Raw genomic sequence first — 18,636 nt, 5'->3', positions numbered from 1 at the left:
AAGGATTACTCTACCCAGAACCTCAAGGATTACTCTAAAGCAAAAGCAACCTAAATGGGGTTGATCTTGAAGATAGCTCAGAAAATGCCACAATCCATGTCCTAATTGAGGTGGGGAGGCTGGAACAAAGGCAGACAGCTTTGGAACAACTTTAAAGGTTACCAGTTAGCTTTGGTCCCAGTTCAAGGTGCTGGTCCTGACATTTAAAACCTTTAAGGGCTCAGATCCAAATATTCTCATATGAGCCCCCTGCTACCTGTTAAAATATTAAGGGGAGGGCCTTGCTCCATTTTACAACAGTGAAGATTGTTGTGTACAGTAGAGCCATTTCCACTTGAATCTGCTGAAGGAGCTCTGCAAAGAAATACCAACACAATTATTTTTTAGTTTTTACAATGAAGAGTAAGCTCTACCCTTTAAAGCTAGTTTGGGGATATTAAATGTGTTACTGCTATAAGGATGTTTTTCCTTCCTGTTATTAACTGGAAATTTTATTTCTGCTATTATGTTTTATGTATGTTTTTCTATATTGCTGTTGTTACTTATTTCCAAGTTGCCTTGCACATGAGGGTAAGTTGGGGTATATAACAATATATGCATATAGACTATTATTTTTCTATTGTAATTGTTTTGCTTAACTAAGCTTTCTTCTATTTGGGTAAGTAGCAAACCTTCAATACTGAACATCCTCACTTTCTTTCAAACAGACATCAGGAAAACATAAGAAGTTCATTTAAGGTATTTTTCTCCATAGTATGCATAGGACATGATCACCTAAATTCTACTTCCTTGATGGTTTTATGCTTTTAATCTACTTCTTGGACATCTGTTACCCCAGAAGTCAGATTTTCTTCAACAGTAATTAAGATGACAGATCAGAAGTATATTGGTAGAGTACGGGATGAGACAAGCAGAGATGTACTTGTAGAAAATATGAGCGAGGTCAGGTTTAGTTGGCACAGAAAGAGTAGTCAGATTTAACTAAGCTGGCATGGTTCAACAGGTAGTCTAAATTTCACAGAACTGACCTATAGGACCTATCAATCCAGCTCATTTCAATGACTCCTCCCAGCCAGGCTGAGATATGGGAAACTGTAGTTAGATAGGAAAACATGAGCTTGAAAAAAGCACATGGGGATGAAGGGGGGAGGGGACAGAGGGGTTGTTTGGAGCTGTTCCATAGAGCTGGGTAGGCAAAGCCCACAAATACGCAATAAATATTAGACCAGACCTGCAGCACAGGGAAATTTGGATTTCGTAGCTTTAAACCATTAATTATTCAACTAGGTAAGAAACCCAGAACATAACAATTAAACTTTTGCCCTACAACCTACAGGCACCTATCAATCTGTTTTCTGTTACAGTAAATAACTAAGACATGTTTCTTTGAGTAGATAGGCTCAGTAGAGATGCCTGTATTTTTCCCAACATCATACAATTACATAATGTATAATTCTACAAACCACTACCTCGATTCAATAGAGCCCAATATTTTCTTACCATTTTTTCTGTAACAAAGATAAAAGTGAGTTGTGTAAGATACAAAGACGAGGCAGAGAAGGCACAGAAAAGGCAAGTCGACTTTGAATAGATCCTAGCAACAAGATCAGGGGTTACAACAAATATTTTCACTTTAGGGCAAATATTTTTTACTGAATAACACCCAAAGAATGGGATCCTTCGTTACAATTCTAACATCTGGCAAAGTCACAGAAAAAGGTTTCTGCCCCAAATATAAAGAACAAATGAAAGATTAAGATTAAGATATGCAAATCTTTCATTTATTACAGCTAGACCTTTGTCTTGATAGAGACTAATTAGTTAGTATGGATTAAGCCACTGGCCTAGTTCAGAGATTCCTCTAAAACATGGTTCAGATCAGGGGTGGGAACCCTCTGGCACTACATGTGCTGTTGCACTACAAATCCCACCATCCTTTACCATTGGTTATGTTGGTTGGGCCTGATGGAATTTGGAGTGCAACATTATCTGGGGGATCGTAGGTTCCAATCCCTAGTTTAGATTATTGTTTGAACCAGCCACCAATCAATTTATTTAAACTGTTAAACCCATTAATGCCAAGGACAAAATATATGAAATATACGGAGTTAAAGATTTTGCTGCACATTCTCAGGCATTAAGTGTCCATCACCCAAATGAGTTTGATATGTCAAAAAAAACCCAAAAAGGATCAAGCTTTAGTGAAATATTGGAAGAAAAGAATCTCGAGACAACATACGATAATATTAGGTAAAGGGAAACATTTAAAACATTTATAATCCACCTTCTCAGAAGGTTACAGCAGCTTAGTATAGATAAAGATATTTTCACACAGAGAGATAGTGCCCATTTCAATCACCATAAAACTAAGTTCAGAGGTAACACCATCCACCAACTTCCAACTCATCTTTACTGGACAGGCCAAAAGCCAGGTTTTCAACCATTCCTAAAATCAACCAAAGAATTGCAAACTTGCACCTTAGGAGAAGATTGTTCCACAGTCTTGGAGTCACTATTGTAAAGGCCCAATGTGTAAAAACTGGTATATACAAATGTGCAGAGAAACAGTCAAAGAGACATGTGGATCCCAGACTGTGAACAGATCTCACTTTGAAGTGGGCTGGGAAATGTGGTAGCAGCCAATATAAATAATTTAACATAGGATGAATATGTTCACACCTACCAATACTAATAAAGAGGTGGGCAGCTACATTTTGCACTACTTGAAGTCTTCTTCAAGGGCAGCCTACACAAAGCACATTACAGCAGTCAAGCCTGGAAAGTACACAATAAGAGCAGCACAATTCCTTCTGTCCAAAATGTCTTAGAACCTACATAACAAATGCAGTTGGCAAAAAGCATCTCTGTCATCCATAGCCACCTGTTTATCAGAAAGCAGCGCCAGGTCCAGAAGTATTCCAAACCTCTACACCCATTCAGATAGGGAAATCACAACCTTTGTCAATCAAGGCAAGCCAACCCCTGCAGGTGTCCCACCAGCATCATGTCTAATTTATCTGGATTCAGCTTCAAACTGTTTGTCCTTATCTAGCAGACAGAGCTCAAGCAGTAGTTCTGCACCAAGTCAGTAGCTCCCAGACGCTTGGTCATAGTAATGTAGAAATAATCACCAGCGTATTGATGATACCTCACTATAAAGCTACAGTTGATCTTTCTAAGTAACTTAATACAAATGCTAAATAGCACTGGTGGCATCACTCAGCACTGTAGAACACTCTCCAACTACCACAGGGCTAAGTGGTTTCCCTTATGACAAGCCTCTGTGCATGAGTAGATAAAAAGAAACAACACTACTGGAGAACCAGCCCTGACATCCCAACTAAATGTTCAAGGTGATTTAATTAAACAACTTATGTGATCCACCATATCAAAAGCTGTTGAAAAGGTCCAGATTAGAGCTGCATTACCATTATCAGTATTAGAGCGGCATTGCCATTATCAGTATTAGGATCATCACCCAGGCCAGACGTTTGACTGAAATAGGTTAATATGACTGTTTATCCACGATCACTTGGAGTGGCTCTGCTACCAAAAATTCTACCATGTTACCTAAAAAGAGAAGGCTGGACACAGGCCTGACACCGACCACACACCCCTTACATAAAGATGGTTTCTTGAGAAGTGGATGGATCACTGCAAGATAGGACCATGTTTACCCCAACGAGATATTCACAATCCTGGCTAGAAGCCCCCCAAGTTCATTTCATCAGTCATGATGGGCAAGGGTCCAGATTACATATAGCAGCTTTCACAGTGCCAGTAGCCTATCAACATTCTCAAAAATGAGCTTCAAGACAGCCAAAGGAAAAGACATCAGGGTGTGTGTGTGTGTGTGTGTGTGAGAGAGTGAGAGAGAGAGAGAGAGAGAGAGAGAGAGAGACAGAAAGACAGACAGACCCAGAGAGCAGTTCTCCTCCGCTGTGACAAATAGAAGCTGAAGTACAGGTGGACATTTCATTGATAAGTTTCTGTTAAAATGTCTCAAAAATGGATGGGTGGAAGAGGACTAGGAAGCAATGACTCGAGAGTGTACGGATCACTGAAGACAATTCTGGCAGAGGATGGAGAAAAGCATACAGAGCCAAAGGCAATCCAGCATGAGGCTATAGGATAGGGTGGAGTATAATGTAAATTGTAAACAAAGTGATTAATCTTAATAATGAGTGATACCATAAAGGATATTCTGGAGTCAACCAACCCTGCCCTAACACACAGGCAAATCAACCCTGTTAAAATCTTGTGTAGCAGACAAGCCTAAAGAAAAATGACCCAAAGGAGCAGCAAAACAAACCAATGTTTATATGAACTAGGCCAGCTTTAACAAATCCGGCTGTTCTCAACACACATTAACAATGCCCCCACCAATCCACTGCCTTGCCACTATACAGTGCCAGCTCATGTATAACAGAAGCAGATTTCACACAAAGTTTGAAAGCAAAACACAACTTCAACCTCAACTGAAGATCAGAAACAGACACCAAAGGTATTGGTACAGCTTTACTAGCTTTACAGTTGATATGGAAAAAATACTTATTGAAACTGGGAAATAGCATGTAACATTCATACTAACATATACCATTTGATTGATTGTACTGCAGATAGTAAGTGGTAGATTTCAACAATACTATTAGCTTTTTTAAAACATCAGCTAACTGTTGGTGTTCTCTAGTCTCTCACTCAAGAATGGCAGAGAAATGCACAAGAACTTACTGTGTAAAGACCAAGTTTTTTAAAAATTAAAGAGACATTGTGTTTATGGGGTTTCCATAATTTCTTGGGCTTGGTTTACCCATGCAAGCAATAACTTTTGACTGCCACTAGCATTATAATGTTTCAACACAGTTGCTACTTATTGGGTTAGATCCACAGTTGACCCTCTGTTGGTAGAGGGAACTGGGATGCAGCAGGTCTCTGCTGAGGGAAGGGGGCAGGGCTGAATTTTTAATGGATTCCTCCTTCCCTCTGCAGCCCCCAATGCCATATCATGCATCTTTTGTGGGTGGTGTCCCCCCAACCATCCAGAGCAGATTTGGGGGGCATAGACGACTGCAGGGGGAGGGGGACGGGGACTTGGCAAACATCACCCCCACACCCCACAGGATCATCCAGTTTGCGGAGTTCTGCTCTGAGGAACTCTGGATCCAGCCTATCATGATTAAGTTTCTCTCTTCAGCGTATTCTTGAAAAGCTCAAATAAAATTACCCTCAGCTATATTTTCATGAAGCTCAGCTTTTTCTGGGTAAAGGGTTTGAGGCCTTACAAGTCCAGTGGGTATACTGGAAGCAGCAGAATGAAGCCCAGAGTAGACAAGTCTTAGCTGACTTGTTAATTATACTACTGTGAAGCTCTCATGTGAACATGTTCTCTGTTGAAATGAAAATAAAACCTTCTTATTGTAGATTTCTTAGTTATATGACCTTGCCTATCTCCGTTTCAGTGAAGAACTGAACACACATTTCCCTATCCAGGGGTGCAGAACCTCAGGCCCCCAGTCCACCTGGGCTCCCCCGATGGCCACATTTCCTTCCCCTAGCTCCACCCCTTTCCCCAACCACCGTTTGGTCGTTTTCTGGGCTTTGTGCATTTTCCCCATTCTAAAAGGTTAAAATGCCTCACCAAAGGTATAGTTACTGACACTAAGGGCTTTAAGGTAAAATATGCCAGTATTTGTGGTATTTTGGCCCCTCCTCCTTTGGCCCTGCCTCCTTTGTCTTTGGCCCCACCCACCATTAGCATGTGGCCTTCAAGAGGTTCTCTGAAATGGAATTCAGCCCTTGGGCTGAAAGAGTTTCAACACACTTGCCCTATTCCAAAACCAACGCACTATCCACTACACAACTGTTATCAGGAAGGCTAATCTCTGGGTTGTTGTTGTTCAGTCGTTAAGTCGTGTCCGACTCTTGTACTACACTCTAAACAGTCAAGACAGAAATGTATTTCCAAGAGTAATAATGATGGAGATTTGCTCCTGTTTCTTATTTGTTGGTTCAAATACATGTTTATACAGTATAAATACAGTGCAGCCATTATAAAAATCTTCACATACTACAAACCTTGAGAAATTTGCTGTGTACATTTCAAAAAGCAATAGATATCCTATTTCATCCTTCAAAATCAAGAAAAATACAGTAGTGAATTGCATAAACTCTGTTATTCCAATTTGTTAATCACAGTGCATTTAGTTTTTAAAAGAAATGTGTTTATTATGTATTTTAATGAAGTAATTCTGACACAGTATGAATCATGTGCAATACAACCTCAATACCTCCTGTGCACAGTACAATGTAAGGGCGATTCAACCATCACAGTAACAACTATGCTGGTTTGCTCATCACTAAATCTTTCATATATCTTGTAGTGAACTTTTCTTGTAATCTGGTGGGGTTTTTTACTTTTGAAAATTTCTTCGAAAAGACCACAAATATACACCATTTAAATATTCATTTTAACTTAATATAGCTTTAAACAACTATTTATAATATTTAGAGATGACTTTCATCCTTGCAGATAGGCATTCATCTGGTCAATTGTGATGAGTAAAATCAGCATCCACGTGCTGCTGCATGTGACCTCTCCACCTCTGTTGAGGTAGGGAGAGAAGAGAGCATAAGCACAGACAAGCAGCCACATCTGCTCTCTCTCTCCTCTCCTCTCTCAAACATAATATGCTGCTTGTTTCTGCAGTGGGGGAACACTGTATACACTCTGGCTGCTGCTTCTGCAGGATCTCCATGTGTCTCAATCTCCCTCCTTACAAAGAGTTCCCAGCCAGGCAGCAGCCATATACAACACTGCTGTTTACCACAGGCACATTATAAGTGCTACATAAGCTGCCTTCTGTTCTCACAAAGAAAGCGGGAGAGCTCACATACAGCTAGCAGAGGTGCAGGGTTTGTGCAAGTAAACAGGGTGGAGGTTAAGTGACCAACCTACAATATTTCGTTTCAAGGCTGGTTTATTGGCAAGTTTAATTAAATTAGGGGTTCTCAAATTTTGCTAGTTTAGGGTAGGGAGAAGGGTGAACTTCTTCAAACATAGCTATGAAAAACATGAAGCCATGAAGAGCCAGTCAGTCATCTGTGACATAATGGTTGGGAGACAGGATGGGAGTGGTCAAGTCAATGCTATGCTTGTTGACCCAAATCAAGTCATACAAAGTAGGACTGGTATGTACATGATTCAGGTAAGAGTTCTAACCTGCCCTATTTCTCCTTTAGGAAGCATGATTCACACATTTGGAAGTCATGGAACTGACTTCCAAATGTGAACCAACACAATGGGCCGTCACATAACAAAACAGTGGAAAATGGTTAGTATTTAGAAGTCTCATCAGCACTTGATCTCTACAATGTCAGGATTGCCACCATACAGTAATCAATTTCAACAATAAATTAATTTTTCAAATCCCACAAGTTTGGTTTTTTAGTCACTAATTTTAGTTAGTACTTATTAGTGTCCTAATGAATGGATTTTCAAAATCATCTTTTATGGAATGCATTTTTCATGTAGGCCCCATGTAAGCCTTACTGAGTTCAATAGGATTTATTCCCCAGTAATTATGTAAAAGATAGCAGCCCAATTCTGTTCCATCAAACTTATTAAAATTGCATAAATTATAGATATTTAACGGAAGGTCAAGTATTCACAGGCCTACTACGTTTTGATATAAAAAGCAAGATTTTGTAGTCTACTAATAAAACAGAAGACTTCAGTAAAATTGTACATACTAAGCAGAAGATATTCTTGCTATATGTAGTTTTTGAAGCCACGTAAGGTTGGATCCAAATCTAATGCTCTTGTCTAGTGGTAAAAGCAACGGGTTTTATCCAGACTTAGTCATCCTTAGCATAGACCTACAGAAATCAGTGGGTCGCATCATGATGGCCAACTTTAAGTCACCCTGATTTCAATAAGTCTACAATAAGTCTACACAGAATCCAACCCATTATTTTTACCAATAAGCAAGAACATTAGTTGATATAGTTAATCCATGACAACCCACAATATTGAAATTTGCAGTGCTTTGAAAAATGTTCCCATAAAAATTGGCAAATACAAGAACACACACAGATTTAACATTTCTAGGCACGGAGTGAGTACAAAAAATCCAAGAACTGTCTGATTGATCCACCCAAAAAAGCAAGTCATCTTTAAAATATTGCCTGCTGCTTATATTACTGGGTGTTAATTTAAAACTCATTTTAATTTAATATCATTACACGCTGTATGGCTATTCATTCTGCTGATGCTCAAGTAAAATTTCCATTTTTCTTCCACAGTGATGTATCAAAGCTGACCTAATTATTACATAAAAAACTGCATCTTACAAGGAAAAAGAAAGGAGCCACTACTTCATACATAATTTATTAAGATTACTAACAGTATCCAGGATTGAATAACTCTCAGAATCTCTTTCGATGATGAATAGATCAAGTCAGAAGGTTTGGGTGGATGATGAATATTGGTCTCTTCCTTTTCCTTCATCTTTAGTTTACATTTCAGCATTTGCTTTTTAGGGGTGGCAACTGCTTTATGCATTCCTAGGTGCAGCAGTGCAGCAGAAGCTCTCGTCTCTATGCAGCTTTTTCCTTTCAGTAAAGGAGCAAAAGCTGCTGCAGTAAACCGCAGAAATGCCAGCAACACATCATGTCACTAACAAAGGCATTGGGATTTGACAGCATTTTCAGCGGGGAGTCTTCATGGCTTTGCAATATCATGCATACCATCCAAAAGCAAATCTTAACATTTCAAAATTACAATAATCCATTATCTACAATACCTTCCTCATCCTCCCCCTACAGCCCTTACATTGTGGGGCTGTTAGATTCAAATCAAGGCATCTCCGCTGCTTTGTGTCCCTTTCTCTGGCTGCTGCTACTGTGACAGGAGGGAGGAGGAGAAGGGAGGATTTCAATGGGCTCAGTTCTCATTCCTCTAAGCAATGAATCTGTTTCATTCTTTGCTGCCCTTTATCTGTCTCCTAAGATACTATTTTCATCTTGTTTCTATGTCAAACCTTTGAAACAGCCTTTTTCATGCTACAAAAGCATCTTTTTTCTATCGCCTCCAAAGCTCACCATCACCTCCCCCCATTCTGTCATAAACATGGATCAGAACCCTAGGAACCAGTTCCTAGTTTCTTTCTGTAAAAGCTGAAAGGGGGAGGCAGGGAGAGAGAACCAGACTACCTTTCCTAACATTTGTCATACAGTAACCAGATTGAGCAATACCATCACAGATAATGTGCGCTGCTCTTTTTTTAACAGGAATGCAATGTTAACATACACCTACCCCATCTCCGATGCCGACTGCACCTCCATTCAGTCTTCAACACCCAGTACCCTCCTGTATTCAGTGTCTGCGCTAGAGCCAGAGCCAATACAGCCACATTCCAGTCACGTGTGCACCCAGCCCAACCCAGCCAATGGCCCTGCTCACATCAGAGAATATAACATAGTCTTGTTCACATCCCATGCTTCCTTTTCTCCTACCCACCCTGACTCTTGTCAATTTGCTGTCTGGACAATCTAGAAGGGAGGGATAACTTGTCGATGAGAACAGGAAAGGACACAACCTTTAAAGAGCAAAGAGGAAAAGCAAAAAATGGAATGGGGTCAGAGGGAGAAATAATAAAAGGGGGAGGAGAGAGGGACACATACCCCAAATCAATCTCTTTTATCCCATTTGACTGAAAGTTTTCTCTTTGTATTATGATCAGATTTATCAAGATGAATATGTATATATTAATTGCAATTGATAATAGAAACTTGATTGTAACTATGGAAATGAATCAGTTTATATGGTAGCAGAAAGGGCTAATTTAATTTAGATCTATTTTCTTTTACTAATCATTGCTATTACAGCTGTCTAATCCATTTCAGTTCAAACTGGAGGATCCTGCTTTACGGTAGCATTGAGCCAGATGACCTATCCAGACCTCTAAATCTATGTTCTAGAGGTAACTCATTTAAAAACATAAAACCCATAGGGGGTGGGTGGGGTTTAGCACAGAAAAATTGTGTGTGCATTACAAAGATAATTGCATTCCAATTGTCCGCTGTAGTTTATAACTGATAAACACATGAAATAGCAGCTACACTTTTATGTTGGGTTTAACAAAAAAAGTTTATATTTCCCTTCTTTAAAAGGCTTTATATGGACAAAAAGAAAGATTCAGAAGTATCCAACATTGCCCATTATCAGTTTTGTTCCAATTAAGGAAACTGACTTTTTACAAGATGTTGCTTGCAGTTTGTGCAACAGCCACATCAAATGTGGCAATACACACTATATGCATATTGCACATAGCACTTTTTGAAGACAAATAAATCTAATGTGGATCATAACACATGGAGCCTAAGGCTCTAATCTAGACATACTTATGAGGGAGTAAGCCCCACTGAACACAGCAGGACTTACTTCTGAGTAAAGATACACAGAATTGTACTGTGAATAAATACATTTGAGATAGACATTATGAATCAAACAGGAAGGCAGTTATTAATAGACAAATACATCAGGAAAACCTTTTTGCCCATAGGCAGATAGAGGAACAGTGATTAATGCCAAGAGCATGTCCTGCTTCCAGTCTGAATGGGTGGTAGATTGAACCTCCATATGCTTCCCTCATGCTTCCTTTCCCCAGCATTATCCTTCTCTTAAAGAATCTTTAAAGCCCCAACCTCCACCCCCTCAACCTGAGAATATATTCCTTCCAAATACCTTCCAGTAATCAAGCTCCTGCCACTTCATTCCAAATGCAGGCAGTGGGAAGATGCAGTGATTTTTAACAGCAGGAAGATGCAATGATTAACTGGATGGGAGAAGGCAGAAGTCAATTTCAGATCATCCTTTACTTGCGTGTTCCCTTCTCTCTGCATCTCTACCTCTGCAGCCTCTCTCTCTATTCCGCAGCCCCACTTACACCTGACTTCTCTTTCTTACTCTCCCTTTTCACACAAGGGAAAAAAAGTTTTGCAGGGAGCAACTCTTGATTGTGAACGGGAGCTTCTGCAGGGAAAAAAGAAAAAGAAAAATCTGGGGTTGATTTCTTTGGGAGAGAGGAAAATACTGACCCCTAGCCTTTTTAATCCTAGTTTTGAAAACACGTTTGCTGTGCTGTGGCTTTCTAGGGAAGTGGGAGCAATGTCTAATTTTCAGAAAGAGATCTACACTGGATTCAGACTTATGGGAAACAATTCTATCTGTGCTGTTAGCCTTTCTTCTTAATTCTGTGGAAGGTGCAGGCTGCCACGTCCTGGGTAGAAAAGGAAAGGCACTTTGCATATGTTCAGATGCCTTTTTACTGTATTTTTTCTGGCTACTAGAAATAATTTTTGGCTACTAAGCCCAGCCATAATTTATGGATCCTTGTCAAAACATTCTGAATATCACCTTTCCAGTTACAACACTAGTATTTATGCACTCCATTCGATCGATCAGATTAACCTAAGCGTGCCTTTTAATCAGGGGTGCCAACAGGATTTTATGGGCCTGGCACACTTTATGGTGATTGGGCTCCACCCACAACCTATTGGCAAAAGCCCAGGTTTGCTGCAATGTAATGTGCAAAATAAGCCAAGCCAAATGCTCTGGTTGCAATCCTATGTGCACTTACTTAGAAGTAAGCCCCGCTGAACACAATGGACTTACTTCCAAATAAACAAATGGATCATACTGCTGGATTCTCATCTAAAACCCCTCTCTCATTTGCAAAATCTTTTCCAATTTGCCTTCTTATTTCACTGGCTGCAATACTCCTCTTTCCCCAAGGTAGGCCATTATTATCCCACATTTTTTAGATGGGGATGAGAGCTGGTGATCTTCCAGCAATTCTTAGCACACCCTCACCCCATACCTGCCTGAGGAAAATCACTATTTCTGCAGCTTTATATCCTCAGCAATTCCATCTCTGTCTCTCAAAGGGAATAATAATCGCCTATCTCACTGGACGGTTTGGAGCTGGAAAAAAAATTAAGCACTTTGGGCAATGTTTCTCTGGGGATTCAGAGTATTTCTTCCAAAAATACTGTGTGTGTGTGTGTGTGTGTGTGTGTGTGTGTGTGTGTGTTCCCTTGAAAAGTAAACACAATAGCCCCTCCATGACGCCCCCATTCCTTCTTGTGCATCCACACTAAACTTTTGCATCTTCTTTCTCTCCACCCCAGTTGGAAGATTTTCAAAGCTGATGTGTGTAGGGGCACTATGTACTCTTTCCCACAGCTTGCCTTGCTCTTGCTGCTGTATTTCTCACACCCAAACCGTACTCCAGATTAGTCACCTTTCTCCCCACCCGCTGCTCCCCAACAAGGCACTCTAAACATTTTCCTCTCCTGCTACTCGATGTGATCAATGACTAAAGTAACAGATGCTGGGGCTCAAGATGTGTTGGAGGACTAGTTATTGTTGCTTAGTGAAGAGGGGAACACACTCTGATCATGCTCAAAGACACTATCTCTATAGCCATGCAATTACAATGCCCTCCAAATGTTTTGGCCCCCCACTCCCATAATCCTTGACCACCGGCCATGCCCACTGGTGCGTAGGGCACCAGGCTGCTTACCTCTGCTTTACATGGGCCACTGCTGACCCACACAGCGGTAAGAGCAGCTTTAAAGCCCTAGTAAGTACTGGTTCAGAGTCAGCCCAACAGTTTTGTAGGATTGTGAACATTTTCTTCTGGCAGGGCTCCTGTGCCTTTTAGCAGCTGCATGACAGGAAGAAATCTAGCAGTGTAACCTTCTCCCAAGCATGGAGAGATACAGTAATAGGAAAATCTTCTCTTGCTAACTATTAAAAAACTAATAGGCAGGTATTAAGGGCCCTGTAAGGAATTGTTGTGGGCAACCATACCATTTCTCTCTTTCCTCCCAGTCCATCTTATCCCCACAAAAAGCCTATGAGGTAGATAAGGCTGAGGGATAGTGACTTACCCAAGCTCACCTAGTGGGGTTTGAACCTGAGTCTCCCCTCCCCAGACCTGGTCCGACACTCTAACCACTGCACCACACTGCATTGGAAGGTAGGACATCCTAATGGACTGTCTGGAATTAGATTTGTATTAACACCACAACGAAGACAAGTCATCTAATGTTCCCTGACAAAATAGTAGATCCAGGTATCTGCCTGTGAAAGGGGGTGAGTGGAAGCTGACTTTTCTACCCTCTCCTTACCAACTACTAGAGCTCCCTGAAAATGCTCCCTCAGGGGTCAGCGGGATGCTGCTGAGTGGAGTGGGTTGTGGAGCTGAGATAATGGAAAATCAGGTGGAGGCACCTTCTGTGAGTGGCGCAAATGAAACCTTTGCCTCCTTTTGTGGGTGAACACCTGGATCCAGCACACAGCGCTGTATCCAATATTAGTCCTACTTACAGTACACCAACTGGAATGAATGAGACTTAAGTTAGAATAAGATTGGATACAACCTTCTGTATCTAAAAATTCATTTATGTGGCAGCAGGATGCAATTCTACTGGTGGTGGTGCTCCTTGAATGTAGGTTATGGGGTTCCAAAACTTCACACTGAAAATATAGCCCCATAATCTCCTCAAGCCAGCCATGAATGGGGCTGATCTTCTGTTCCATGTCCCCACCACTCTTGCTCTCCCTATACTTTATACTGCAATCCATCCTATGTATCAGGGTGAGCAACTGGTGGCCCTCCAGATGTTTGGGCCAACAATTTCCATCAGCCCTAGCCACCATAGCTAATTGTGGGGGATGATAGGAATTATAGCCCAAAATATCTGGAGGGCTACAAGTTGCCCACCCTAGATATATATTTACGCAGGAGCAAGCCCCATTATGTTTAATGGGGCTTACTCCCCAGGTAAGTGTGCTCAGGACTGCAGGTTTGTAGCCATAGCAGAACTAGTATACCCCAACAAAGCAAACCAGGGCAAATCAACTTTTTTTGCTGCTAATAAGCCAAATCAAAATAAACACACATTTACATACACAACAGCATTGAGCACCATAACAAAAACAAAGAGTGTAGAATTGGTGCTGTCACCATTTCAAATTTAGGAGAGAGGGTGGAAAAACACATAGGGAGGTTAAATATATTTAATATTAAAGTACAGACCAGCAGTGATCTGTGTATTTACTTTTTTTTTATAAACAGCACCTGCTATTACCTCAACAGTGGTGACAGCAGCAGCACATGCAGTTATAGGCTTGTTGCCTGCCTCCCATGTGACACCCACATTATACGCCATACATGCTTGCTTGTTCTAAGGAGGTGGTACAAGGTGCTGACATGTGCCCTCTGTTGCCACCGCCACGTCCTCCCAATGATGTAGCTACATGTATGCTGAGAAGAGGAGGAATCTTTTCAAAACAACTGGTTTGTCACTGTGAACAGGCCCCAGCACCTTCAAACCCCCAGACTGCCTCGGGGTTGGAGGAGCGGGGACAAGGGGTCGGGGGGAACAGGTGGCAGTGGAAGCAGCAGTGGCAGATCTGTTGAGGGCTGGGTGGACAACTCAGTGGCAGAGCCCTCTCCAAAGGTCCAGTCCAGGTGAGCACTACCATCTGTACCTGCCTCTCAGGGGCCCTACTTTAATCTACTGCCCATCCTCATGGATTTTTTTTTTTGTCTTTCACTGAAACTTGTCCATATTTAAGAATGATATTGGTTTGGAATAAATGTATAGGGACTTACACTTTATAGTCACTCATTCATTTATCCACACATTGGGAATACCATGGTATTTTGTAAACTACAACCAATATACTTAATGTTTCCACTCAATCCTGAGTTGAACACAGGCAGACCAAATCTTCACCTTGACAATAAAAAAAACTTCAAAGCAATAAAGAAAATGTTGGAAAAAGTAACCACAAGTGAACAAAAGCAAACATAACACTAGGGCTATTTGCACGTAATGGTGGGAAATCCTGGATTAATTAACCCACAATCTGCTGTAGCATATGCCAGGAGCACTCTATAGCCTTTTTTAATATTTAGCTCCCGATCGTACCAAATGGGGGTTGCTACGTGACATCTGAACCCAAACATGGGTTAAAGAACAATTAACAACGATCATGGGTTAATCTAATTGTAGGCTAATAAACCCAAGATTTGCTGCCATTACATGCGAACTGGATCTCTGAGTTTTTTTTAAATGGGATGGCGGGGGGTGGGGAACCAAGTGAACTTCTATAACCACTTTCCAGTAAAGTGTCTTATTTAAATGACAAAAGAAATATTATCTTGAAGGAATCAAAATTTTTCTGCATCATCTTCTTTTGCAGGAGGTATCACCCTTATATCTGCACCATTTTGCCAAAATTATCTCTACAAATCACACATTCAAAATAATGTTTAGATTTGTGACTAATATGTGATCCTGAGAGATATAAATTTATTTCCTTAGCCTGCTAGAAGTAACTTTCAACCAACCAACTGTTCAAATATTAGATTACCTTTGCTCTACAGTAGGAAGCAATTTGACACAGAGCAGCCATTATTTCACAGTTTCATTATTTCACAGAAGAATATTAAAGCCAAATCAATATATTTGCTTAGCATGAGTTAACATAAAGCAACTGCAAATAAAGTCATGCATGCTGAATTGTGCTTTTGACCATTTAATAGTGAGTCTTCTACTGACTAGTGAAGGAGAAGGAGAAGTGTTTGTTGTAAGGGAGACCAAACAGCCTTTCATTCACCTCTTTTAGACATGCTATGTATATATGTACACTGTGAACATTTGACTTGAAACTAATATTTAGCAGGCCCATCGAAAACAACGACACTGAAGTTAGTTATGATGAACTTAAGCCCCACTGATTTCAATGGGTCTGTTCCAACTCTCAGTCTAGACCCTGCCTGTTATGTTTAATTCTTCACTACAGCTAAGCAAATACATTTGAAACAATGTGATCTTGACAGATAAAAATAAAATTAAATTAAAGCCATATCATATATTTTACTACAATTAGAGACTAGAAAAATAAAGCTAAACTTAATCTTTATTATATATGTTTACCCGGTTAATAAAAAGTTACCAAAGACTTTTGTGACCCAAACTAAACACTATTTAACAGCTGAAGTTAAGACATTTTGTTCCCCAGTAAAACTGAGAGCAGTATAAAGACAGTCATGTACAGAAATCTACTTTTTCATGCAAATAAAGCAGTACACAAATCCATTGCTTAAAGAGGATGACAAGAACTCCTTTCCCATTCAACTCACTCTTTTCAATTTATTGCACTTGAAACATTTTTTGGAAAAAGCTTCACGAACCAAGTCCAGTTCTCAAGGCCTAACAATGACATTTAATTAGTGGGCTGTCACTTGAACTGGCATCCAAACTTTTGTGAAATACCCAATTCCATACTAATTCAACATCCTACAAATTTAACATAAGCTTATAAAAAAAACCATTCTTAGCATGTGCAATAAAAGCAAAGAATTAATGTGGTTAGTATAAAGAAATTCAAACATGCATATTTCTAATATATCACAAGGTGCATAGTGGGCCTAAGGCTCAAATTTAGACCACAATCTTAAGAGTAATTTCTCCCCCATGCCAAAGTGTGTGTTTTTAAGACTGATTACAAGCCTAGCTCCTTAGGGTAGCAATGTCAGGCATCTGCCAGGGCCCCCAAAACTGGGGCCCAACAGTGCAACAATTCTCACAGAACACCCAAAAACGTCACAGGCATTAAAAGAAAATTCTGTTTGCACACCCCCTCTCTACAAGATGAAGTGGTCAATGCACCTTGAGCCTAAGGGCCCTCAAAATGCTGGAATGAGACTGACTGATGCTTTGGCTCAACTTTAGAATGCAACATTCACCACAGTTGAAAGCCCAACCCAGGATGTTGTGTCAGAACGGCCATACTATTAATTGTCCCTTCACCATTAAGTACAACACAGTGGCAGACTAAATGGATGCAGCAGAGATGGTGGCAGTACTGGAGAACTCATATGCCACTCAAAACCTTTCAGCCACTACAAAGCCAGTTATAATAGCCACTACAAAGCCAGTTATAATAGTGCAACACTATATACCTATCATAAAGTAACTTGTAATAGGATTGCTGTAGGACACCCCTCCCAACCTGGCATCCTCCAAGTGTTTTGGATCTGAACACCCATCAGCCCCAGCCAGCATGGCCAATGGTCAGGAATGCTGTGAACTGTAGTCCAAAACATCTGGAGGGGCCTAGGCTGGGGAAGGTTGTGGTAGGATTGCAACTAACACAATCATTGGATGTATCTGTCCAGCCCAGGATACATACTGATAATATTGAGATGTTAGGCTCCAATCCTCAATCACTTGCCATGGAAATAAATTCTATTAAAATCTACAGGGCTTACTTGCAGGCAAATGTAACTATGGACAAGGGGCAAATCATGAAAATCTTAATGTTTTAAAGATTATAATCAGAATTCTGTTTTTCTATCCCATTCTTTCCATTCTGAATCTTCAACATGTCTATATTAGATATTTTGGGTTATTATTACAGTAGCTCAGATGGCAGCTGGTGCTATTATGGCAAGAAATCTGAAAGAGTACTCCTATTTCACAATTTGGGATGGAGCATGAAGGTCTGCTGAGGAAAGGCAAATTGCCCCAAATTGTCCTCATTGTCCAGGATGACTCCTGACTCTCCAGAAGAGTTTTTTGTGGGTGCAGGCAAATGTAGGGGGAAGGAGGGAAAGGGAAACTTTCCTTCTGTAAACTTCCTTTTTCTCAATTATTTTAAGATCCAAGCCTATGTTTATGAAAGAAAATTATAATAAAAATAAATCTAAGGTAATTTTCTTGAGTACAATTACGTTTTGCAGTTTCCAAATGTTTTGCATACATCTGCACAGCATCAGGAAAAGCAGTTTTTTGTATCCATGGCAGCCATCTACTGATACCACAGGAAGGGAAAGCTGAGGCACATAAATTTTAAGACGATGCCTGCAAAGCCCATGCTGTTTGAGGATGATGGCAGTTATAGTCCAATACATCTGGAGGGCACCAGGTTGGAGTGTTGTGCCTCAGAGACACACAGAAAAGCAGATTTTTGAACCTATGGCAGCCGGAAACTGATACCATAGGAAGGGGAAATTCTAAGCTGATGTTGCAAATGCAGAGGTGAGGGAGAGAATCTGGACAAGACAATTTGAGCCCACACTTATCTGCTTCATAGAAGGAAGCCATTGCACAGAAAAGGTAAAACATTCAAAACATTGGTAAAGGGTTAGGGCAGAGGTAGGGAATCTTTTTCAGGTTGGGGTCTGAATTCCAATTTTGGAAAGGTACTGGGGGCAGGAGCAAAAGGTAAACTTTTGTGGTGTCAAGGACACAATTCAGACAAAATCCACCTCTTTGCATTTTCACAAAGCATTCCTAACCCCTTGCATGTCTACTCAGAAGTAACCATGAAAAGCAGTACAGTATAGCAACCCGTCATATACATGTCTACTCAGAAGTAAGGGCTGGATTATTTTCCATGGGCAGTAAGTTTTGAGAACATTCAAAATCCAACCCTTTACAGTCCACAGACTATCTGCCAAACCACCCCTAAAAGATAGTGAGGGGCTCTTGCCCCTCCCCTCATTTCTAAGATTGTGGCACAAAGACTAAGCTGGACATGCATATACCCTCCCC

At 40.5% G+C, this 18,636-nt stretch overlaps 1 protein-coding gene across 4 annotated transcripts in view; it reads right to left on the bottom strand.

The window, feature by feature from the left end:
* The window catches only part of APC (APC regulator of Wnt signaling pathway), a 115,071-nt gene that overhangs the window by 81,763 nt on the left and 14,672 nt on the right, over nt 1–18,636 (bottom strand). The gene's annotated exons all lie outside the window — the stretch shown is intronic.

The sequence above is a fragment of the Heloderma suspectum genome, chromosome 2 (genome assembly GCF_057233095.1).
Source record: "Heloderma suspectum isolate Gila_16-S chromosome 2, 16-S_ref, whole genome shotgun sequence".
In the NCBI taxonomy this organism is placed as follows: domain Eukaryota; kingdom Metazoa; phylum Chordata; class Lepidosauria; order Squamata; family Helodermatidae; genus Heloderma; species Heloderma suspectum.
This window is presented reverse-complemented; position numbering and strand designations above follow the sequence as displayed.